The following is a 26,881-nucleotide window of genomic DNA, read 5'->3' as shown; positions in this document are numbered from 1 at the left end:
CCTACGAAAACTATAGACACTTGGATCTGAAAAGAAAACAAAAACAGAAAATTAAACTTAAAAGACCAAGAAAAACAAATTGAAATAGAATGATACCTGGGCGGCAAGAAAGGATGAATAAATAACGTTTCTTGATGCCAAAGAATTATGTAATCGAACCTTGATGAATCTACTTTCATATGGAAGTAACGAAACAATAATAGGAACAGTACAGTAAGAGATATTCGGGATCTTGTGGAACAGGGCCAGAACAGTTTCTGGATTCCCTGTTCCGACTTTGGAAATTCACTATAAATTGACCAGAGATAATTAGGGGTCATACCATATATGTATGGATTCCTCTCTGAGTCTAGTTTCCATAGAAACAAACGGCATCAGTATTGAAGCTCTGTGCGGAGAGATATCCCAGTCGTAATGGGTAAAGGTCAGTGTAGTCGACCCCTGTAACTTGGGAGACTTTGACTAATAAACTGTACTAATTGGCCCGACCAAAAATTCTAGAAAAAAATCCATAGGTGGGGACATGAGTCTAGTTTCAGGGAAAAATCACAAAACTGATTTTTGAGTTGTGAAACTCAAGATATGATTTTTGAAGCGACTAGTACTCAGACTGGGCAGTGTCTGGAAAAATTTTTTCAAAGTTTGTTAACATCTCGTGTCCGACTCCGGTGTCGGTCTCGGGTTCGGGGTGTTACATTTTATTGGTATCAGAGCTACGGTTTAGTCGATTCTAGGACTACCGTAATGTGTTGGGTCTAGCTATACATGCCATTTTATGTGATTACGTGATAGTGTGGTGATTTCCGACAATTGTAAATTTGTTTATAGTAATGGATCCCGATCGTGACCGAGAGGTAGCTGATGATCTTGAGAGTGTAGCCCCTGCTCCCGCACAAGGGACAGTGCCGGCAGACTCTCAACCTAATGCTAGTAATCCGAATGATGAAGCTAGACAAGCATTTTATAGCGTGATGAATGATTGGTTCAACCAATACATTCGAACTAATATGGCTGTTCCACAACCTCCATTCCCGACAAATACTACCCCCGCACCTACAATACCACCGGTAACGGACCAAATAAGGTCAAATAAGCCCCCAGTTGACAGAATCCGAAAACATGGGGCTACTGAATTTAAGGCTATGGATAGCGATGATGCCGAGCAAGCTGAATTTTGGCTGGACAACACTATCCGGGTACTCGATGAGCTATCTTGTACACCCGATGAATGCCTAAAGTGTGCTATCTCCTTGCTACGTGATTCTGCCTACTATTAGTGGAGTACTCTGACTTCTGTTGTGCCCCGAGAGCAAGTAACTTGGGAGTTTTTCCAAACTGAGTTTCGGAAAAAGTATATCAGTCAGAGATTTGTTGATCAAAAATGGAAGGAATTTCTTGAGCTTAAGCAAGGCTCCATGTCGGTTACTGATTACGAGCGAAAATTTGTTAGACTTAGCAAATACGCTCGGGAATGTGTTTCGTCCGAAGCTATTATGTGTAAACGCTTCGAGGATGGGCTGAATGAAGATATAAAGATGTTCGTTGGCGTTCTTGAAATACGAGAGTTCGTGGTACTTGTTGAACGAGCTTGTAAAGCCGAAGAGCTTAGAAAAGAAAAGCAAAGAGTTGATGAGGGAACTGGAGAGTTTCGTAAAAGATCCTCGGGAAGGTCTCTTCAACAGACATCGAAGAGATTTCGAGATGATGCGGGCCAGTTTAGAGGCACTTCGGGCCTTTTTGGACGAGATCGTGATCGACCCCCTGTGGGTACACGAGGCACTTCGGTCGCCAGTGTTGGGAATGAACGTCGAGACAGGACGAAATGCCGATATTGCGGTAAATGGCATTCGGGGAGTTGTAGATTTCCTGACCGCTCCTGTTACAAATGCGGATCAGTGGACCACTTCATTAAAGATTGCCCGAGGTTGTCGGGACAGAATGCAAATCAGAGTGGGAGACCGGGTGCTACCACTGCTCGAGGTAGACCATCTGGAAATATGGGCAATGCTAGTGGTGGTCAGAGAGGATCTAGAGATGATATAACCAGATCCGAAGCCCGGGCGCCTGCTAGAGCTTATGCTATACGTGCCCGCGAGGATGCTTCTTCGCCTGATGTTATTACCGGTACATTCACTCTCTTTGATACTATTGTAATTGCTTTGATTGACCCCGGTTCTACTCATTCTTACATATGTGAAACCTTAACATCCAGTAAGACTTTACCTATTGAGTCTACTGAGTTCGTAATTCGGGTGTCAAATCCCTTGGGTCGTTACGTGCTTGTCGACAAAGTGTGTAAGAAATGTCCCCTGGAAATTCGAGGTTCCTGTTTTCCAGCGGACTTGATGCTTTTGCCGTTTGATGAATTTGATGTTATCCTTGGGTTGGATTGGTTGACCGCGCATGATGCGATTGTGAATTGCAAGAGCAAGACTATTGATTTGAGGTGCGCAAATAACGAAGTAGTCCGAATTGAGTCTGCGGACTTGGAGGGGATGCCAGCTGTAATATCAGCAATGTTGGCACAGAAATATGTAAGAAAAGGGTGCGAAGCATACCTTGCATATGTGCTTGATGGCAAAGAATTAGAAAAGAAACCCGAATCTGTGCCGGTGGTTTGTGAATACCCGGATGTTTTTCCGGAAGAATTACCGGGTTTACCACCTGTTCGGGAGGTAGAGTTTGGTATTGAGCTTGTACCTGGGACTACGCCGATTTCGATAGCTCCGTATCGTATGGCACCAACTGAGTTAAAGGAGTCGAAAGCTCAGTTGCAAGAACTGACGGATAGAGGTTTCGCTCGACCAAGTTTCTCACCTTGGGGTGCACCAGTATTGTTCGTGAAAAAGAAGGACGGAACCATGAGGTTTGCATTGACTATCGCCAGCTGAATAAAGTGACGATAAAGAACAAATATCCGTTGCCGCGCATCGATGATTTGTTCGACCAACTGAAGGGAGCCTCAGTATTCTCAAAAATAGATTTGAGATCGGGCTATTATCAGTTGCGAATCCGAGATTCAGATATTCCTAAAACTGCCTTCAGAACGAGATATGGTCACTACGAATTCTTAGTGATGCCGTTTGGTCTATTCAAGAGACGAGACCGAACATGCTGAGCATCTGAGGCTAGTGCTGCAAATTTTGCGGGATAAGCAGTTATATGCTAAGTTCAGTAAGTGTGAGTTCTGGTTAAGAGAGGTTAGCTTCTTGGGTCATGTGGTATCCGCGTCGGGTATTCGAGTTGACCCGAACAAAATTTCAGCCATACTTGACTGGAAACCTCCGAGAAATATTACTGAAGTTCGGAGCTTTTTGGGGCTCGCCGGTTATTACCGACGATTTGTGAAAGGTTTCTCGATGATAACCACACCAATGACGAAGCTACTTCAAAAGGATGTTAAGTTCGAGTGGACGGAGAAATGTCAGAAAAGTTTCGACCAACTGAAAACTCGTTTGACTGAAGCTCCAATTTTGGTGCAACCCGAATCAGGTAAAGAGTTTGTCATTTATAGTGACGCATCCCTACTTGGGTTGGGTTGCGTATTGATGCAAGAAGGTCGAGTCGTGGCCTATGCGTCGAGACAATTGAAGCCACACGAGAGGAATTATCCGACCCATGATCTCGAACTAGCTGCCATCGTGTTTGCTTTAAAAATATGGCGACATTATCTGTTTGGTGAGAAGTGCCATGTATGTTCGGATCACAAAAGTCTCAAATATTTGATGACTCAACGAGACTTGAATCTGCGACAAAGACGTTGGCTTGAGTTGTTGAAAGATTACGAGCTTGTCATTGATTACCACCCGGGAAAGGCTAACGTGGTTGCGGATGCCTTAAGCCGGAAGTCATTGTTTGCTTTACGAGCGATGAACGTGCATTTGTCTGTTCTACCAGACAGTGTGTTAGTAGCTGAATTAAAAGCTAAACCATTATTGACTCACCAAATTCGTGAAGCTCAGAAAGTCGATGATGAATTGGTTGCAAAACGGGCTAAGTGTTTTCCGAACGAGGAATCGGAGTTTCAAATTGATGATGATGATTGTTTGAGGATCAGAAATCGTTTGTGTGTTCCAAGGAATTCGGAACTCATTTCGATGATTCTGAACGAAGCCCATTGTAGCCGAATGTCAATTCACCCGGGGAGTACGAAAATGTACAACGATTTGAAACGTCAATTTTGGTGGCATGGTATGAAACGGGACATCTCCGACTTTGTTTCGAGATGTTTAATATGTCAACAAGTGAAAGCGGAACATCAAGTGCTTTCAGGATTACTCCAGCCGATCATGATACCCGAGTGGAAATAGGATCGAGTCACAATGGACTTTGTGTCCGGACTGCCCTTGTCAGCAAGTAAGAAGGTTACGATATGGGTTATTGTTGATAGACTGACTAAGTCAGCTCATTTCATCCCCATACGTACGGATTTTTCATTGGATAAACTAGCTGAATTGTACGTTTATCAAATTGTGAGATTACACGGGGTACCTGTTTCTATCGTGTCGGATAGAGATCCGAGATTCACCTCACGATTTTGGAAGAAATTGCAAGAAGCTCTGGGTACTAAGCTGCATTTTAGCACTGCTTTTCACCCCCAAACCGATGGTCAATCCGAGCGGATAATTCAGATACTTGAGGATATGTTGAGATGTTGCATCCTCGAGTTCAATAGTTCATGGGAACGGTATTTACCTTTGATTGAATTCGCTTACAACAATAGTTTTCAATCAAGTATTAAGATGGCACCTTATGAGGTTTTGTACGGTCGTAAATGCCGTACACCATTGTTTTGGACCGAGCTCGGTGAAAGCAAAATTTTCGGAGTTGATTTGATTAGAGATGCTGAACAGAAAGTAAAGGTAATCCGTGAAAGTCTGAAGGTATCCACGGATCATCAGAAATCGTACGCAGATTTGAAACGAAAAGACATCGAGTATCAGGTGGGAGACAAAGTGTTCCTTAAGGTTTCACCTTGGAAAAAGATACTCAGGTTCGGCCGTAAGGGCAAGTTGAGCCCAAGATTCATTGGGCCGTACGAAATCTCCGAACGAGTTGGTCCGGTTGCGTATAGATTGATTTTGCCCCCGGATCTTGAAAAGATTCATGACGTCTTTCATGTTTCGATGCTTCGACGCTATCGATCTGATCCATCGCACATAATTAGCCCATCGGAGGTTGAAATTCAAGTTGACATGAGCTATGAAGAAGAACCGATGCGTATCCTAGCTCGTGAAGTGAAGGAGTTGCGAAACAAAAGAGTTCCGCTAGTAAAGGTGTTATGGCTCAAACACGGGATCGAGGAAGCTACTTGGGAGACCGAGAGCTCGATGAAAGAACGATACCCAAACCTATTTACCGGTAAGATTTTCGGGGACGAAAATTTCTTAAGTGGGGGAGAGTTGTGACAGCCCAAAGTTGACCCTAGTCAGGAAGTGGCTTCGGGACCGCTAAACCGAGTCACCGAAATGTTTGAATGTGATACTTATTGTCTAGAATATGTAATTATGAATGTGTGAAAATTTCAAGCTTCAATTTGGTTGATTTCATGTGAATTCAGTCAATAGGACTTATGTGAGAAAATTCTAAAATGTGATAGGTCAATGTGTGAGGACCTATTAGTGCATGTGGACAAAGGGGGGACTTGCATGTCAAATTCCCCCCTCTAATGAGTAGTGGCCGGCCATGACAAAGAATGATGGGCAAAACATGTCATGAAACATGTTTTGTTAGTGGAAGAATAAAATAAGAAGTATGGGTAATAAAGAAATGGAAACAAAAGAAAAAAAAATGTGTGTGTAGTGTTTGTTCCCCCCATTGCCGTGAGCTCAAGTGAAGAAAGGAGAAAAGTTTGTGTTCATCCTTTCTCACCTCCATTCTAGCCTAAATTAGAAAGAAAAAAACAAAAAAAAGAAAAAAATTTCTCATCCTTTGGTTCATCCTTGGCCAAAGATTTTAAGGAGGAAAGAAGAAGAAAGGTGAAGAGATTCGGCCATGCATGTAGCTAGGCTAAGGTATGTTTGATGATGTTTCATGAGATGCATGCATGATTTAGTGGTTAGCTTGAGTTCTACCTAGCCCATGGTCTAAATCTTGCTATGTGATGGAAATGGCACTCGACCATGGATGCATCATTCTTGGTTGATGTTTGATGTTGTGGTGATGAGGTATGAGGATGAGTTAAGATTCGGCCTAGGTGGAGGTTGTGTTAATGCCATTGCATGCAAAATATGAAGCTTGTTAATGATGCATGTGATGATGGCTTGATGATTCTTGAACCTCCTTTTTAGCATTTTTGTGTGAGCACATATGTGCATTGGTTGCTAAAGGGAGAAGAATCGGCTAGCAAGATGTGTGCTAAGGCCGAATGTAACTTTGCATGTTGATGAGCAATGCATGTGTTAAATCGATGAAAAGGGGGAGGATGCTTTACTAGTGTGTATATGTGTGTATTAAGTGTTGAAATCGACCCCAAAAATGGACATGCATATTCGGCCAAGGGGAAAGAAATTAGCTAATATGTTGTGTTGATGCATGATTTTTGCATGTATGAGACTTTAATGTCTAATGTATGAATATGGGCTAAGTGCCTTGTGTTCATCTTTTGATGCCTAAATGATGAAATCAATTTATTTGTTTGATTAAGCTCAAGAGCAAAGGGGAAATAAATCCGATAAAGGGAAGGAAAAAGTGGTCGAATAGTTAGCGGGATCGTTCGACAACACCCGAGGTAAGTTCTTGAGTAAGAGAGCTTAAATTTCGATGTGATTAAATCATGCTCTATGTGTGGCTATTGAGCCGAATGTGCAAGGACAATATGTGCCTTGTGTTTGAGTTTCGTAAACGAAAATGAAATATGAATGTGCTATGAATTATTGTTAGATGTGCATGATTAATTGAATGCTGTCCGGGCTAAGTCCCGAAGGCTTTGTGCTAAGTGAACATATCCGGATTAAGATCCGAAGGCCTTTGTGCGAGATACTAAATCCGGGTTAAGTCCCGAAGGCATTCGTGCGAGTTATTAAATCCGGGTTAAGTCCCGAAGGCATTCGTGCGAGTTATTAAATCCGGGTTAAGTCCCGAAGGCATTCGTGCGAGTTGTTAAATCTGGGTTAAGTCCCGAAGGCATTCGTGCGAGTTATTAAATCCGGGTTAAGTCCCGAAGGCATTCGTGCGAGTTGTTAAATCCGGGTTATGTCCCGAAGGCATTGTGTGAGTTACTAAAACCGGGCTATGTCCCGAAGGCATTTGAACGAGGAGCTATATCCGGTTAAATTCCGAAGGTACGTGATTTGGTAATGAATGAGCTTGCTGTAAAATTCCAGCGAATACTCGAAAAACATCCCAATATGGGGATATGTTACGTATGTGTTAAATATTAATCGAGCCCTTACAAATAAATGTTCGCTCAGTTGATAAACGAGCTACCGGCCTTCGGCCAAGTTAGTTTATTGTGTATGTACATAAGGGTTGTTAATGTTGTGAAGCAAGTTTGATATCGGTAAATTGCGTATTATGAAATATTCCGTTTAGCTAAATGTGTGCTATTATTTGTGCATGCTGGAATTCCTTGCTCAAACTTACTAAGCATAAATTGCTTACTCGTTACATTGCTCCTCTGTTTTATAGATTTTTGGTTCTCCAGCTATCGGACTCGGGATCTTGAAGTCGAAGTCGCCCACACTATCAAAGGCTCTTTTGGGTACTATTTTGGTTGAATTTTGATATGGCATGTATAGGACTACCCATCGTTGTCTTCCGAGTACTTTATGAAATGTATAAGTGTACAGCCATGCGAAAATGGCTTGTAGAAGTGGAGTATGGCATTAGACCATTCGTATTTATGAATGTATAGATGGTTTCATGATGTAACTATGTTGGAATGGAAGTGTTGAGCAAATGATCAGCCACTAGAATGGCTAAGTATGATCATATGTGGGCTTATGTATGACAAGGCCCTAGTTGGTCCATGAAACCCCAAATTAGGTAAGGTTCACTTTGAAAACAGAAGCTGATAGCAGCAGTGGTGTGGATTGGAAAAATCACAAGAATTCGTAGGAGTGGAATTAAATAGTGAATAAATTATGTAATCGAACCTTGATGAATCTACTTTCATATGGAAGTAACGAAACAATAATAGGAACAGTACAGTAAGAGATATTCGGGATCTTGTGGAACAGGGCCAGAACAGTTTCTGGATTCCCTGTTCCGACTTTAGAAATTCACTATAAATTGACCAGAGATAATTAGGGGTCATACCATATATGTATGGATTCCTCTCTGAGTCTAGTTTCCATAGAAACAAACGGCATCAGTATTGAAGCTCTGTGCGGAGAGATATCCCAGTCGTAATGGGTAAAGGTCAGTGTAGTCGACCCCTGTAACTTGGGAGACTTTGACTAATAAACTGTACTAATTGGCCCGACCAAAAATTCTAGAAAAAAATCCATAGGTGGGGACATGAGTCTAGTTTCAGGGAAAAATCACAAAACTGATTTTTGAGTTGTGAAACTCAAGATATGATTTTTGAAGCGACTAGTACTCAGACTGGGCAGTGTCTGGAAAAATTTTTTCAAAGTTTGTTAACATCTCGTGTCCGACTCCGGTGTCGGTCTCGGGTTCGGGGTGTTACACAAAGAATGTTGCAAAATAGATCCTTAAAGCTTGGAATGGCTGGAAACGCAACAAGAACAATTAAACCAAGTTAATCAACAATTCGATACAAACAAAAATAATTTAAAAAAGAACAAACAGCAAAAAAGATGGATAAAATCCTAAGAAGCCTTTAAATCAAGAAAGATTTCACAACTCCCTTCAAACAGCTCCAATCTTCCCTCCAATGTAAAAACACGGCAAGAAGAAGGTTGAAGATGGCTCCCACAATCAAGAAGATTGTTAAAACTACTTCAAAAGAAAACTTAAGAGAGAATTCTTGGAGAAACTCAAAGAGAGTTTTTACTCCACAAAAAAAATCTGAATTCAATGTATCATGTATAAGGGTGGCCGGCCAAGCCATATATATAGGCCACCTAACTACTTTCCTATCCCTACTAGGAAAACTAAAAAACACACTAATTGTAGCCTTTCAAGGGAATTTTGTCCAAGGCCTTTAAATGGGCCTCTTGGACTGAATTATTACATAGAAATTTATTCATAAAGTCTAAAAATTAAAACTAAATATTTAAAGAATTAAAATTTTACAAATTGGGTCACTTTGACAATTTGCCCTGATTTTCAACTAAGTCTAATTTAAACTTCTTGGTTGGGCTTGGAACATCTTATTGGGTCGTATCTTCAAGAACTTGGGCTTGTAATCCATTCTCTCCTGAAATTGGTTCGTTGATGCTCGTAACTGAGATCCAATGCGCCTTAACTACAAGATTCAGTTTCTTGGACCAAGATTTCCAAGATTTGAAATCTTGATTTTCTTGATTCTTGAAAATAAGAAAGTGAATCTTGATTTTCTTTTTCCTTTGTATACGTATCTAAGGCCTTGCTAATGAAGTCTTGAGCGGATCCATTTAGTTTCATACGCATTTGTCTGGCTTTTGACCTCGTTATTGGGCCTTGTGGTAATTTGAGCCCATCACGTTCTTCAGCTTGGGTTGGGCCTTTGTGACTCGTATCATTCCCCCTTCCTCAAAAAGATTCGTCCTCGAATCTAAAAAATCAACGACTTGACCGATTCTAGACATCTTTTTTTTTGGAATACCTGCAAAACAAACACTCAACACTCAAAAATTAACAAACCTCATCGTTAATCACTCAAAAAGGAAAATCAAATTCTCAAAGAGGTAGAATTCAGTCTTGTGAGTTCTTTAGTAAAGTCTATATCAATCAATTAGAAAGTGTATGAACCGTAACTACCAAAGAATCTTAATTACACTAGGAGTCCAAAAAGTGACGAGACACCAATTGATTTGTGTCGCACCGAGGAAGAATTGTGCACACTTTTAAATCCTACTAACACAAGAAACAAGAAGGTGTTAGATATTGTAAAGGAAGAATAAATGCAAAACAAATGAAAACCTACAGCTAAGAATCAAAAATTGCTGACACCCGAAAACCCGAAAAAACTACGGAGTAACTTGACAACTTCGTTCGAGGTGTTCCCGATCTCCAAAAATTATGAAATTCAAACTGGAATGTCCTTAAATATTTTATATTTGATCTAGAAAGTTTCGGCACTAAAATCAACCCGCTGAATATTTTTTTAATTTTTATTTGATTTCATCTTTTTCAATTTTTTTGACTTTTTATACTGATTTTTTTGGTGGGAAATATTTTTTAATATTCTATCACATTGCCATAAATATGCATATAAAATTTCTGACCAATCGGAGAATGTTTAGCCACTCAAATGATTTTTTTTTCAAAAATTTTTCTGGGTAAAAACTGCTATATGCTGTTTTTTAAAGGAAAGCGGTTTAGAAATAACCAAGAACACCCAAAACGCCCAAAATCTAATACCAAATGATAGGAGGTTATGCGTGGACCAAGATCGAGTTGTCGAGTCACGAGAAAAGTCCTACAAAAACTATAGACACTTGGATCAAAAACGGAAATAGAAAATTAACATTAGTAGCAAAAGATCTATACAGAAACACCCCAAAACAAGAAAGAATCAGCCAAGAGTCAAAACACTTAATAATAGGGTTTCTTGGAAGCAAAGAAACCAAAGTTTAACTCAGAAAGACTCCCAAAAATTGAATGTTTACTGACGCCAAAGAATGTTGCCAAAACAGATTCTTGAAGCTTGGAATGGCTGAAAATGCAACAAGAATAATCACGCCAAGTTAATCAACAATTTGACACAAACAAAAATAATTAAAAAAGAACAAACAGCAAAAAAAGATGGATAAATGATACGAGTCACAAAGTCCCAACTCAAGCTCAAGAACGTGATGGGCTCAAATTACCACAAGGCCCAATAACGAGGTCAAAGGCCAGGAAAATACGTACGAAACTAAATGGAATCATTCAAGACTTCATTAGCAAGGCCTTAGATGCATATATAAAGGAAAAAGAAAATCAAGATTCACTTTCTTGTTTTCAAGAAAATCAAGAAACCGAATTGTGGTCCAATCTTGTTGTTTTGAGCGATTTCAAGAATCAAGAAAATCAAGATTTCAAATCTTGGAAATCTTGGCCCAAGAAACTGAATCTCGCAGCTAAGGGGCATTGGATCTCATTTTCAAGCATCAACAAACCAATTTCGGGAGAGAACGGATTACAAGCCCAAATGCTTGAAGAAATGGCCCAATAAGATGTTCCAAGCCCAATCAAGAAATTTAAATTAGACTTAGTTGAAAATCAGGCCAAATTGTCAAAGTGGCCAATTTGTAAAATTTTATTTTTTTAAATACTTAGTTTAATTTTTAGACTTTATGATTAAATTCCTATGTAAAAAAATTCAGCCCAAGAAGCCCATTAAAAGCCTTGGCCGAATTTCCCTTTAAGTTAATAATTAGGTTTTTTCTAGTTTTCATAATAGGGTTAGGAAAATAGATAGATGGCCTATAATAAGGCTTGGCCGGCCACCTTATACACAATTACATTGAATTACACATTGAAATCAGATTTTTGTTGAGTGAAAATTCTCTTTGAGTTTCTCCAAGAATTTTCTCTTGAGTTTTCTTTGGAAGTAGTTTTAACAATCTTTTTTATTGTGGGAGCCATCTTCAGCCTTCTTCTTGCCATTGTCCTACATTGGAGGGGAGATTAGAGCCGTTTGAAGGGAGTTGTGAAATCTTTCTCGATTTCAAGGCTTCTTAGGACTTTTCTTTATTTTGTTGTTGTTTATTCCTCTTTAATTTTTCTGCTTGTGCCGATTCATTGATTAAATTGTTTTAATCTCTCTTGTTGCGTTCCAGCCCTTTCAATTTTCAAGAATCTATTTGGCACCAGTCTTGGGCATCAAGAATCATTCTTGATTCATAATTCTTCTTTTTCTTGCCGCACAAAACCTAGCTCTACTTCAATTTGGGGTTTCGTGATCTGTTTAGTCTAATTTTTCAGTTTTGTGTTTACTTGTCAGATTCGGCTGATTGGAGACTTTTCTTGAAGTTCAATTTCGTGTTCTTGGCTTCCAAGAATCCCTATTAATAAGTGTTTCAATTCTTGGCTGAATCTTTATTGTTTTGGGTGTTTCGTTTCAGATCTGTTGATTCTATGTTTAATTTTCTGTTTCGTTTCAGATCCAAGCGTCTAGCGTTTTGGTAGGAGTTTTCCATGACTTGGCAACTCGATCTTCGTCCGCTCGCGATCCCCTATCATTTGGTATTAGATTTTGGGCATTTTGGGTGTTCTTGGTTGATTTCTAAACTAATTTCATTTAAAAAATACCATATAGCAGTTTTTACCCAGAAAAATTTTTGAAAAGAAATTCATTTGAGTGGGTAAATGTTGTCTGATTGGTCTAAAATTTTATATGCATATTTATGGCACTATAATAGAATATTAAAAAATATATCCCACAAAGAAATCAATAGAAAAAGTCAAAAAATAGAAAAAGATGAAATCAAATAGAAATTAAAAAAATATTTAGCAGGTTGAGTTTAGTGCCGAAACTTTCCAGATCAAATATACAATATCTAAGGACATTCCAGTTTAAATTTTGTGATTTTTGGAGATCGGGAACACCTCGAACGAAGTTGTCAAGTTACTATGCAGTTTTTTCGTGTATCAACAATTTTTACTGATTCTTAGCTGTAGGTTTTCATTTGTTTTGCTTTTATTCTTCCTTTACACTATCTAACACCTTCTTGTTTCTTATGTTAGTAGGATTTAAAAGTGTGCACAATTCTTCCTTGGTGCGACACAAATCAATTGGAGTCTCGTCACTTTTTGGACTCCTAGTGCAATTAGGATTCTTTGGTAGTTACGGTTCATATACTTTCTAATTGATTGATATAGACTCTACTAAAGAACTCACAAGACTGAATTCTACCTCTTTGAGAATTTCATTTTCCTTTTTGAGTGATTAACGGTGAGGTTTGTTAATTTTTTTTCTCGAGTGTTGAGTGTTTGTTTTGCAGGTATTCCAAAAGAAAAAAATAAGATGCATAGAATTGGTCAAGTCGATGATGAGAATAATGACCATAATGATGTCCATGATAAATGCCTTGTAGTTAGCCGCACCCTTAACATCCAAATGAGAGACGATTTTGATAACCAAAAGACCAATATCTTCCATTCTAGGTGTTGTATAAAAGGTAACTTATGTTCACTTATTATTGATAGTGGGAGTTGTTCGAATGTAGTTAGCATTTATTTGGTGGATTCCTTAAAGTTACCTTGTACCGAGCACCCTAAGCCGTATCACCTTCAGTGGCTTAATAAATGCTCAGAAGTTAAAGTTACAAAATAGGCCTTGATCACTTGTAAGCTCGGGAATTACAAGGATGAGGTATGGTGTGATGTGGTCCCAATGCGTGGGACACACTTGCTCCTTGGACGACCTTGGCAATTTGATGGTGATGTTACACACCAAGGCAAGCTCAATAGATACTCTATTGTTATTAAAGGCCGAAAATTCACTTTTGCTCCTTTAAATCCCAAAGATGTATATAAAGATCAATTAAAAATGATGAAATTCTGTGAGGGGGTGGGGGAGAAAGGACAAATAAAAAAGGCAGAGAGAAAAGAAGCTAGTAGTGAAAACAGTCAAAATTTAAATTGCCCAAAGGTGAGTGAATCCGCAAGTGGTAAAACTAGAGTGAAAATTTTAATTGCAACAAAAAAAGATGTGCGGAGAGCCCTACTCAATAAACAGCCTTGTATCCTTGTGAGGTTTAAACAAAACTATTTATCTCTATCTAACATTAATGAAAATTTGCCTAGTGTGTTTCAATGTCTTTTGCAGGATTATGAGGATGTTTTTAGTGAGGCCCCTAAAGGTTTACCACCTTTACGTGGGATAGAACACTTCCATTGGCCACATATGACGAAGGATGTCGAAAAGGTATGTTCTAAGTGCATCACATGTAAACAAGCAAAATCTAAGGTAATTCCTCACGGCCTTTACACTCCTTTGCCGATTCCTACTTCACCATGGGTAGACTTGATACGGCCACGCCTCAAGCCTTACCTAGCCCGAGCAAGGAGCCTTTGGAGCCGCCTCGAGGTCCCATCACTCGATCATGAGCCAAACAATTCAAGAAGGCTGTTTCGGCTTTAGTTGACAAAGTTTGGGGCGAGATTTTGGTTAGGCATATCGAAGAAGCTTGGACCAACTCGAAGAACACTCCGTGCACTTTACTACGAGCTGAATTAACTTCTAATTTAGCTCAATGAGTTCACATCAGCTCAATTTAGCTAAAATACTTACAAATTCAGCTCAATTAATTTTTGCTATTTAATTGGTCTCAAATCTAGACAATATGCTTTTGAAACTTACATGAAATCTGATTACTTTGTGAGTTTTTTTGCAACTCTCATTGTTCTCTAAAGACTCGCCTGGCTTATCAAGTAACCCTTGTGGCGTCAACCCGTCTTTCTTTTCCGAACTTATCACTTTGCACCAAAAGTGTGGCGTTCAAAATTATACCGAGGTTCTTATCATCTTTGATAACGGGTCAAGGTTCTATTTTATTCATTTTCCATCCATACAACACTTAACCTATCTAAGTATTCCTATAAGTCCCGGGTTAACACACTTATATTGTGTTGGTTCAACTTGAATACTTGGTTTTTCATTCACCTATCAACCTCAATTCATTCCATAACCTCCTTTATCCTAAATTTGAGCCTTTATCTCTTCTTTCTTAACCTATCTTCGACAAACCTTGATATTACTCCAATTCACGATCGGGCACATCAACGACTCGACTCTCATCACCAAGGCTGGGGCGTATCATTTGGTATCAGAGCTGGTTAAACGAGAAGAACGGATGTTCGAGAAGAGCCGGAGTAAGTAGATTCATGAAATTGAAAAAAATCAAAAAAAATCGTATACGGTCTAGGTACGGACTAAAAGAATGTGAAAGATCCGTAAAAAAAATTTCGACACTCAACAAATTTTTTTCCAAAATCACATTCTACACTCTTTTATATCCCTCTTAGTGAAATTTCACGCTATTAAAAAAAATTTCGATATAAAAAAAGTGTTTCGAGTTTGTAAGTTTGGTATTCTCTTCTATTCATCTTCTAAGTCACACTTCGCCTAAAGCCTTTCTTGTTTCTTTTAGCCTACCCGTAACCTAACATCAAACCCTTGTAAAGCCATTTGAAGTCGACCCATTGAGCTACGATAAGGTCACGATGAGTCGCTTACGAATCACGAGAGGAAATTGAATGGAAAAAGGCATGAGAGTTACATCAAAAGAAAAAGCCAAAAAAATTGAGTGAAACACGAGTGGAGTGTTATTCTTTCTTTTCGAGAGATTTGTGAGGTTTTGTTGTGAGGTTTTATTTTCATGTCTCAAAGTCCTGAACGAAATATGGCGGAAGGAGGTGGAAGGCAACCAATCTGAAACATTGCGCCTGGAGGAGGTGGAGTGCCGGATTTGGCTCAACAAGCCTTGTTACAAGAAATCCAATGCATGATCCGAGGTGAGTTAGAATCCGTTAACGAACAATTGGATCGAGTTGAATTGGGGAATCAACGAGAGCGTACACCCAAGGGCCGCCAAAGAGGGCGAGACCAATTGGAAATCAATCAAGACGACCTATATGATCCGAATGAAGCCGAAAGTGATCAAGGATCAAACATAAGTGAAGGATGAAGAGGTCAAAGGAACTGAGGTAATCGGAATCAAAGACGCATGGATGACGACTTAAGGAACATTAAACTATCCATTCCATCCTTTCAAGGAAAATCTGATCCGGAAGCCTACTTGGAATGGAGAAGAAGATCGAATTGGTTTTTGATTGTCATAATTATTCCGAGATCAAAAAGGTGAAGTTGGCGGCCATAGAATTCTCCGATTACGCTATGATTTGGTGGGATCAACTCACTACATACCGAAGAAGGAATGGGGAAAGGCCAATATCAACTTGGGCTGAGATGAAGGCCGTGATGCGACACTGATTCATTCCCTCCTATTACCATCGGGAACTCTATCAAAAGCTTCAAAATCTTACTCAAGGCTCAAAGAGTGTTGAGGATTATTTCAAAGAGATAGAGATCGCGATGATCTGAGCCGATGTCCAAGAAGATCGTGAAGCAACGATGGCACGATTCCTTGCTGGTCTTAATCGAGACATCGCCAACGTTGTGGAATTGTAGCATTACATCGAGATTGTGGACATGGTACATATGGCCATTAAGGTAGAGAAGCAACTTAAACGAAAAGTTACCACCTGAAGTTATCCTACCCCAAGCACAACTAGATGGGGGCAAAGCTCGAGTAAAACTAATCCTCCTAGTCGTGCCAAGGAGCCAATGGTGCCTGCTAAAGCAAACAAACCTATGGGCGATACGAGCAAAGGTAAGGCAACCAAATCATTTACTAATCGTTCAAGGGATATTAAGTGTTTTAAGTGCCTTGGAAGAGGCCATATTGTGAGTCAATGTCCCAACCGCAACATTATGGTGGTTCGAGCAAATGGAGAAATAGAATCGGAGGAAGAAGAGCTTGAATATGAGCCTGAAACCGTCTTTGACAATGAAGAAGAAGTGGAGCACGCCCTTGATGGGGAACTCTTAGTCGTCAAAAGGAGCCTAAGTATCCAAAGCATCGACGATGAACAACAATGAGAGAACATCTTCCATACTCGTTGTCAAGTACGAGGAAAGCTTTGTAGCGTCATCATCGATGGAGGAAGTTGTACGAACGTGGCGAGCACTCTCATGGTGGAAAAGTTAAATCTACCGACCACCAAGCATCCAAATCCGTACAAACTTCAATGGCTCAATGATGGAGGAAAGTTAAAGGTGACAAAGCAAGTTTTAGTTTCATTTTCTATTGGAAAAATATTCCGATGAAGTGCTATGCGATGTTGTTCCAATGCACGTGAGTCACTTGTTATTGGGCCGTCCATTACAATTCGATCGTCGAGTTATGCACGATGGTTACTCAAATCGATATTCATTCAAACATATGGGAAGAAATGTAACCTTAGCCCCATTGACGCCAAAGCAAGTCTATGAGGATCAACTTAAGCTAAAAATTTCCGTAGATCAAATGAGAGAAAAAGAAAAGAGGGAAAATACAAAAGAAAAGAAAAATGAAAAAAATAAAGAAAATTCAAAAAAATAAAATGAAAAGAAAGCGAGAAAAGAAAAAGATGAAAAAGAAATAGTGAGTGAAAAGTTGAATGTATTTACAAAAGCAAGTGATGTTCGAAAAGCATTTTTGGCAAGCCAACCGATCCTTGTACTTATGTATATGGAAAATTTGTTTAATACTAACGATATATCTGGAGATCCCCCTTCTTCTATTTTGTCTCTTTTGCAGGATTTCCAAGACGTTTTTCCGGATGAAGTACCGAGTGGGTTGCCACCACTTCGTGGGATCGAGCACCAAATCGATTTTGTGCTTGGAGCCGTTATTCCAAACTGACCGGCATACCGAACCAATCCCGAAGAGACCAAAGAGCTTCAACGTCAAGTTAACGAACTCATGGAAAAAGACTACATTCGAGAAAGTCTTAGTCCATGTGCCGTACCGATTTTGTTGGTGCCTAAGAAGGACAGAACGTGGCACATGTGTGTCGATTGTCGCGCCGTAAATAAAATAACTATTAAGTATAGGCATCCCATACCGTACTTGGATGACATGCTTGATGAGTTAAGTGGTGCAAAATTGTTCTCGAAAATTGATCTCAAAAGCGAATACCACCAGATTCGTATGCGAGAAGGTGACGAGTGGAAAATCGCTTTTAAAACGAAACATGGTTTGTATGAATGGTTGGTAATGCCATTCAGCTTAACCAACGCCCCTAGTACTTTTATGAGACTTATGAACTATGTTTTACGAAATTTCATTGGTAAGTTTTACGTTGTGTATTTCGATGATATCCTTATATATAGTAAATCGTTAGATGAGCATGTAATTCATTTGCGTTAGAAGTTCTTAGAAGAGAGACTTTGTATGCTAATCTTAAAAAGTGTACATTTTGTTCTGACAAAGTTATCTTTTTAGGTTTCGTGGTTAGCTCGGAGGGCTCGAAGTAGATAGCGAAAAGATTAAAGCGATTCAGGAATGGCCAAGACCGACGAGCATAAGCCAAGTGCGAAGTTTCCATGGCTTGGCAAGCTTCTATAGGCGTTTTGTGCCTAATTTTAGCACGTTAGCCGCAACGTTGACAAGCACCATCAAGAAGAACTCAACATTTCATTGGGGCAAAGATCAAGAAAATTCTTTTAATATTATTAAATATTGTCTTACTAAAGCTCCTTTGTTAGCATTGCCTGATTTTTCTAAGACATTTGAAATTGAGTGTGACGCCTCAGGTATAGGAATAGGTGCTGTGCTAACTCAAGATGGAAGACCGATCGCTTACTTTAGTGAGAAGTTGAATGGAGCCGTGTTGAATTATCCCGTTTATGACATGGAGATGTATGCACTTATTCGTGCTCTCGAGACTTGGCAGCATTATTTGTGGCCGAAGGAGTTTGTGATCCATTCGGATCATGAAGCATTAAAGCATATTAAAGGTCAGCACAAATTAAATAAACGCCATGCTAAGTGGGTAGAGTATTTGGAATCGTTTCCATATGTCATAAAATATAAAAAGGGTAAGGAAAATATCGTGGCTGACGCTCTTTCAAGAAGGTATACTCTTTTATCGTATTTGGATTCTAAATTGCTTGGTTTTGCATTGTTAAAGGATCTATATGCTACTGATGATGATTTTGGAGAAATGTTTGTTGCTTGTGAAAACGTTGCTATTGATAAGTTTTATAGGTACGATGGTTTCCTTTTTAGAGAAGGAAAATTGTGTGTGCCACGTAGTTCCATACTAGAAAAACTAAAAACAAACCCTAATTATTAACTTCAAGGGAAATTCGACCAAGGCTTTTAATGGGCCTCTTGGGTTGAATTTTTACATAGGAATTTATTCACAAAGTCTAAAAATTTAAACTAAGTATTTAAAGAATTAAAATCTTACAAATTGGGCCACTTTGACAATTTGGCCTGATTTTCAACTAAGTCTAATTTAAACTTCTTGGTTAGGCTTGGAACATCTTATTGGGTCGTATCTTCAAGAACTTGGGCGTGTAATCTGTTCTCTCCCAAAATTGGCTCGTTGATGCTCGTAACTGAGATCCAATGCGCTTTAGCTGCAAGATTCAGTTTCTTGGGCCAAGATTTCCAAGATTTGAAATCTTAATTTTCTTGATTCTTGAAATCGCTCAAAACAGCAAAATTGGACCAAGATTTGGTTTCTTGATTTTCTTGAAAACAAGAAAGTGAATCTTTATTTTCTTTTTCCTTTGTTTGCGCATCTAAGGCCTTTCTAATGAAGTCTTGAATGGTTCCATTTAGTTTCGTACGTATTTGTCTGGCCTTTGACCTTGTTATTGGGCCTTGCGGTAATTTGAGCCCATCACGTTCTTGAGCTTGAATTGGGCCTTTGTGACTCGTATCATAAGATGCTTGAAACTTTTGAAACACTTTTGTTCTCCTCGGATGGTGTTAAAAATCGTGTTGAAGATTTACCTTTTGTAAAACACTTAGATTGTGTTGTGCTTAGTTGTTCCATTTTGCTTATTGATGATCTATCTGTTTTGATGGTTGATAAAAAGATTATTGTTTTTGATAATTTTTATGATGCATGTGTGAGTGAATCTATAGTCCGTCGATTAATGCATGGTATGATTGTGCAAATTCGTGAACCGTGTGAATCCTTTCAAATACCGGTTTGTGACGATTATGTCTACCATTTGATTCATTATTCACGATCTGGTTATGACTTGTGGAAACAAATTGAGACTATTAAATGCCTTAAAACATGTCCATCTTTGTTTCGAATATTTCACGAGGCATTGGCAAGTAAATTATCTTGCTTGCATGGTAATCTGAATCTGTCCATTCGCATGCATTATACTTGTTTTGTTATGCTTATGATTGGACTACAAGTTTGTTTGCATTGCTATTTAATAACCCATGGCTATTCTTTCAGTGGCCTCAATTGCCATTAGTCTCGTTCGATCGAGGAAAGTCGAGTAAGAGGAGCTATGTTTAAGTGAACCAATGCATCGACTTGAGGACAAGTCGCTTCGAATAAGGGGGGATGATACGACCCTGCCCCGAAAACATCCTTGGTTCAATTCATCAAGTGCCATTCGAAAATTTGTTGCGCGCTGAACTAAGCTCCATTTCAGCTCAATGAGCTCGACTCAACTAAAATCTAGCTTAATTCCATTTATGCGATAATATAGGTGCTGAAATAATTATTTGACTTAGTTAATTAGTTATACACAGCTCAATTAGTTTTCATTGTTTAATTGGTCTTAACTCTGGATGAATTTAATTATGAATGTTAATTGTGTTTTATTACATGTTATTAAATCATCTTAATTCCTACAGCTTATAAATATGTTTTATTGCATGTTTTCAATGTGTCTTGTCCTAACCGAATTAATTAGGTCTTAATTTAATTAATTGTGTCTTGTTTTAATTATGTGAATTTAAATTGTTCAAATTATGTTTTAATTATGTTTCAGCTGAATATAAATTAATTTAAGTTCATTTGCTCCTTTTGTATGTTGACCGAATGTGGGAGTGCATTTAAGCAAGGTACATGCATGATGGTTTCAATGTATTTGGCGATACATGCATGGAATGCAATCAAAATGGTGTGCTAATTTTGAAGATTCCTATGTGACTATTCGGCCAAGGGAACTAATGTTTACTACACCAAAGCTGCCAATTATTTCTCTCACATTGCTGGATACATCTTGGCTGTTCGGTTCATAGTGTTCACACTCAAGGATTCTTCAAAGCTGAGCTTTCACTCTTCAATTGGCTGTTCAATTTTCTATTAATTGCTGGTCACTTTTCAGCCAAAAGTTGCATCTTATATGAGCTTATTTAAGCTCATTGGCAGAACCTAGCTCGTCCATGCACCTTCCTAAATTTTCCAAGATTCAATGCTTAATCTAGAAGCTGTCTGATACGAGTCACAAAGGCCTTAGATGCTTATACGAAGGAAAAAGAAAATAAAGATTCACTTTCTTGTTTTCAAGAAAATCAAGAAACTGAATCTTGGTCCAATTTTGCTGTTTTGAGTGATTTCAAGAAGCAAGAAAATCAAGATTTCAAATCTTGGAAATCTTGGTCCAAGAAACCGATTCATGCAACTAAGGTGCATTGGATCTCAGTTATGAGCATTAACAAGCCAATTTTGGGAGAGAACGGATTACAAGCCCATGTTCTTGAAAACAAGGCCCAATAAGATGTTCCAAGCCCAATCAAGAAATTTAAATTAGACTTAGTTGAAAATCAGGCCAAATTGTGAAAGTGGCCCAATTTGTTAAGTTTTAATTCTTTAAATACTTAGTTTTCATTTTTAGACTTTATGAATAAATTTCTATGTAAAAATTCAGTCCAAGAGGCCCATTTAAAGTCCTTGGCCAAATTTCCCCTTTAAAGTAAAAGGTTTTTTTTTAGTTTTCCTATTAGGACTAGGAAAATAGTTAGAAGGCCTATATGTATGGCTTGGCCAGCCACCCTTATACACAATTACTTGAAGAATACATTGAAATCAGATTTGTTTTGTTGACTGAAAATTCTCTTTGTGTTCTCGAAGAATTTTCTCTTGAGTTTTCTTTAGAAGGAGTTTTAACAATCTTTCTGATTGTGGGAGCCATCTTCAGCCTTCTTCTTGCCATTGTTCTTCATTGGAGGGGAGATTAGAGCCGTTTGAAGGGAGTTGTGAATTCTTTCTCGATTTCAAGGCTTCATAGGACTTTATCTTTATTGTTCTTGCGGTTCAATCTTTTTAATTTTCTGCTTGTGTCGATTTCATTATCTAACTTGTTTAAACTCTCTTGTTGCACCTCCAGCCCGTTCAACCTTCAAGAATTTGTTCGGCATCAAACTTGGAAGCAAGAAACATTTTGGTTTCACAAAACCCCTCTTTCTTGCCGTCCAAACCCTAGATCTAATTGATTTCGTGATCTACTGAGTTTTTTTTGAAATTAACTTACTATTTTGTGTTCTTCTTTTCAGATTCGGCTGTTTGGAACATATCTTGAATTCAATTCCGTATTCTTGGCTTCCAAGATTAGCTATTCCTAAGTGTTTTTAATTCTTGGCTGATCTTTTATTGATTTGGGTATTTTCGTTTCAGATCTAATTCATTCTAAGCTGAATTTTTTGTGTTTGTTCTTCTTTATTAATTTCTGCTTGTGCTAATTTATTGATTAACTTGGGATTAATTGTTCTTGTTGCGTTTCAGCCATTCCAAACTTCAAGATCTAATTCGGCTTCGTTCTTAGGCATCAAGAAACGTTCTTCATTCATAATTTCCAGATTTCTTACCGCCTAAGTATTTCTTATTCTATTCGATTTGGGTTTCTTGATCTGACAAGTTTAGTTCTTTGTTTTCTGTTTTGGTTGCAGCAATTTGTTTATAGATCTCGTAGGACTTTCCCGTGACTTGACAACTCGATCTTGGTCCGCGCTCAATCCTCTATCATTTGGTATCAGATTTTGGGTGTTTTGGGTGTTCTTAGGCGATTTCTAAACTAATCTCCTTCTAAAAACATTAAACAGCAGTTTTTACGCAGAAAAATTTTTGGAAAAGATATCATTTGAGTGGGTAAACATTTTTCGATTGGTCTAAAATTTTACATGTATATTTTTGGAACTATGATAGATTATTAAAAAATATTTCCCGCAAAAAAATCAATAGAAAAAGTCAAAAAAATTAAAAAACATGAAATCAAGTAAAAATTAAAAAAATATTCAGCGGGTTGATTTTAGTGCCAAAACTTTCCAGATCAAATATAAAATATTTAAGGACATTCCTGTTTAAATTTCATGATTTTTGAAGATCGAGAACACCTCGAACAAAGTTGTCAAGTTACTCCGCAGTTTTTTAGGTTTTCGGGTTTCAGCAATTTTTATTGATTCTTAGCTGTAGGTTTTCATTTGTTTTGCCTTTATTCTTCCTTTACACTATCTGACACCTTCTTGTTTCTTATGTTAGTAGGATTTAAAAGTGTGCACAATTCTTCCTCGGTGCAACACAAATCAATTGGTGTCTCATCACTTTTTGGACTCCTAGTGCAATTAAGATTCTTTGGTAGTTACGGTTCATACACTTTCTAATTGATTGACATAGACTCTACTAAATAACTCATAAGACTGAATTCTACCTCTTTGAGAATTTGATTTTCCTTTTTGAGTGATTAACGGTGAGGTTTGTTAATTTTGTTTTTTTTTCTCGAGTGTTGAGTGTTTGTTTTGCAGGTATTCCAAAAGAAAAAAATAAGATCCATAGAATTGGTCAAGTTGATGATGACCATAATGATGTCCATGATAAATTTAAAGAGATCCAACAACAGTTAGACGAACGGCCTGCTGCACTTAAACAAACAAATGCCATACTTCAAACATTGAGTGCTACTATCAATGAGATACGATTGGACCGAGTGGAGAAAAGAGTCCAACGTGGACAACTTAATTTAAGTGAAAGGGCAAAAATGAGAGTGCCAAGAAGATGAACATCCAACAAATATTCGAGAAGAGATTCATATCATGATTCCTATTCAACGAGAAATTCAAGACGATGCAAAGCAAGTTTCAAGTGTGAAGTTTTCCAAGGTGACGAACAAGAAATCACAAATAATCCTTCGTATGCCCCAGGAACTCATCCACTGAGAATCAATTTTGAAAAGGTGATCATTGTTTGTATGCAAGTTATTCCGTACATACCCAACGAGAGTCTTTTCGTTCTAATTCATTTGTAGCATCTCTATCTTGTAATGAAAGGAAGACAAAAAAAGAAATCAAAAAAGAAAAAGAGAATGAAAAAGAGGAAAAAGAGATTGAGAGTGAAAAGGAAATAGACAAGAAAATTGAAAATGAAATTGAAGAAAGAAGAGAAAATGAGTTAGAAAAAGAAACAAAAGAAAAAGACGAGGAAAGGGTAGTGAGGAATGTTTCCTCTAACCAAGATATGAATTTTTCTTGTGTTGCTACTTTTCAGGTTCCCGAAAGACGAAAAGATAACTTTCAACTTGAATACCTTTCCAATGAAAGACGCTTTCATACGATCAACGTAGGCAAGGTTGAAGATGAAATCACACTACATGAGCCCGAAGGTAAGCGAGGTAAGGAAATTTTAGCAACCGAATCCCGTGCAGATTTGAAAATTATTGATAAAACTTTTGGTGACTTAGTTCTTAAAAGATCCCCTCATTTTGATCCGATTAATTTTTATTCTTTGATTGTGGTTGATAAAGTCATTACGAAAGGAAGCGTGAGTTGTTATTCTCTTGATTTGCCAAGTGTAAAATCCACGAATTTGTGCAAATCTAGTTTGGTGAATAAAAAAGTTTTGAATATACGTTGGTATGTATGCGAAAATCCTCCTAGTTTAACTTGATTGGTTTAATGAAATCTTTGTTACACTTTGGTATGACTAATCAAAATCAAGTTTTTAAACCCGTAATCTATTTTGGTATATTTTGTTGAAAAATCAAGCATCATCTATTGTGTGCAAATACTTTCTATTGTTTTGATACTTGGTTTTTGAATCAGGTAACAAAATTTGCCAAATTTGTTTTCAATTTATATTCATGCCTTAAACAGTTTCTGTTGCTGTACATGAAGTTTGAGTTCCATTTGACAAAGGTTAACTCAACAATGGAGCTTCGACTACACTATGCCCCCGGTGAGCGAAGGTTTGTATTAAATGGAAAAGGTAAGATTTACCCTTATTCTTCTGCTTATAAAGGTAAGATGCTTGAAACTTTTGAAACACTTTTGTACTCCTCGGATAGTGACAAAGATCGTGTTGATGATTTAATTTTTGTAAAACACTTAGATCGAAACGTGCTTGACTGTCCTATTTTATTTATTGATGTTCTATATGTTTTGATGGTTGATAAAAAGATTCTTGTTTTTGATAATGCATGTGTGAGTGAATCTATAGACTGTTAATTAATGCATGGTATGCTTGTGCAACTCTGTGAACCGTGTGGACCTTTTCAAATACCTACTTGTGATGATTACGTTTACCATCTGATTTATTACTCGCGATTTATTCATGGTTTGTGGAAAAAATTTGAAATGATTGAATGCCTTAAAACATGTCCATCTTTGTTTTGAATATTTGACGAGGCATTGGCGAGTAAATTAGCTTGTTTGCATGGTAATCTGAATATGTTCATTCGCATGCATTATACTTGTTTTGTTATGCTTATGATTGGACTACAAGTTCTACTTTCAATGTGGCTAACTTTTCTCCATTTGATTTTTCAGATTCACTTTCTTGTTTTCAAGAAAATCAAGAAATTGAATCTTGGTCCAATTTTGCTGTTTTGAGCGATTTCAAGAATCAACAAAATCAAGATTTCAAATCTTGGAAATCTTGGTCCAAGAAACTGAATCTTGCAACTAAGGCGCATTGGATCTCAGTTACGAGCATTAACAAGCCAATTTCGAGAGAGAACAGATTACAATCCCAAGTTCTTGAAGACAGGGCCCAATAAGATGTTCCAAGCCCAATCAAGAAATTTAAATTAAACTTAGTTGAAAATCAGGCCAAATTGTCAAAGTTGACCAATTTGTTAAGTTTTAATTCTTTAAATACTTAGTTTTCATTTTTAGACTTTCTGAATAAATTTCTATGTAAAAATTCAGTCCAAGAGGCCCATTTAAAGTTCTTGGCCAAATTTCCCCTTTAAAGTAAAAACAATTAGGTTTTTTTTTAGTTTTCCTATTAGGACTAGGAAAATAGTTAGAAGGCCTATATGTATGGCTTGGCCAGCCACCCTTATACACAATTACTTAAAGAATACATTGAAATCAGATTGGTTTTGTTAAGTGAAAATTCTCCTTGAGTTCTCTAAGAATTTTCTCTTGAGTTTTCTTTAGAAGGAGTTTTAACAATCTTTTTGATTGTGGGAGCCATCTTCAGCCTTCTTCTTGCCATTGTTCTTCATTGGATGGGAGATTAGAGCTGTTTGAAGGGAGTTGTGAATTCTTTCTCGATTTCAAGGCTTCTTAGGACTTTATCTTTATTGTTCTTACTGTTCAATCTTTTTAATTTTCTACTTGTGTCGATTTCATTATCTAACTTGTTTAAACTCTCTTGTTGCATCTCCATCCCGTTCAACCTTCAAGAATCTGTTCGGCATCAACCTTGGAAAACAACGAACATTTTGATTTCACAAAATCCCTCTTTTTTGTCGTCCAAACCCTAGATCTAATTGTTTTCGTGATCTGCTGAGTTTTTTTTGAAATTAACTTGCTGTTTTGAGTTCTTCTTTTTAGATTCGGCTGTTTGGAACCAATCTTGATTTCAATTTCGTGTTCTTGGCTTCCAAGATGAGCTATTCCTAAGTGTTTTTAATTCTTGGCTGATCTTTTATTGATTTGGGTATTTTCGTTTCAGATCTAACTGATTCTAAGCCAAATTTTATGTTTTCGTTTCAGATCCAAGCGTTTAGAGTTTTCATAGGAGTTTTTTGTGACTTGGCAACTCGATCTTGGTCCGCGCGCAACCCTCTATCACTGTCCATGTTCAGCTGAATTTAGCTAAGGCCATTAGATGAATTCATTTGCTTAATTTTCTAAGGATGTATGTGGTTATTCGGCTAGCCTTAGCTTTGCCTATAAATAGTTGTTATTTCATTTTTGTAAAAGACTTTTTGTCAAATTTCTGAATGAACTATTGTTCTTGTGAGGTTTCTCCCTCTCATATTTCCTGTGAGTCTCGATTTGGCTTATCTAGTGTGCTAGTGGCATCAACCGAACTC

This window comes from Gossypium hirsutum, chromosome D04 (assembly GCF_007990345.1).
Source record: "Gossypium hirsutum isolate 1008001.06 chromosome D04, Gossypium_hirsutum_v2.1, whole genome shotgun sequence".
NCBI classification, from domain to species: domain Eukaryota; kingdom Viridiplantae; phylum Streptophyta; class Magnoliopsida; order Malvales; family Malvaceae; genus Gossypium; species Gossypium hirsutum.
The sequence above is the reverse complement of the archived record's forward strand: the minus strand, read 5'-3'. Positions refer to the sequence as shown.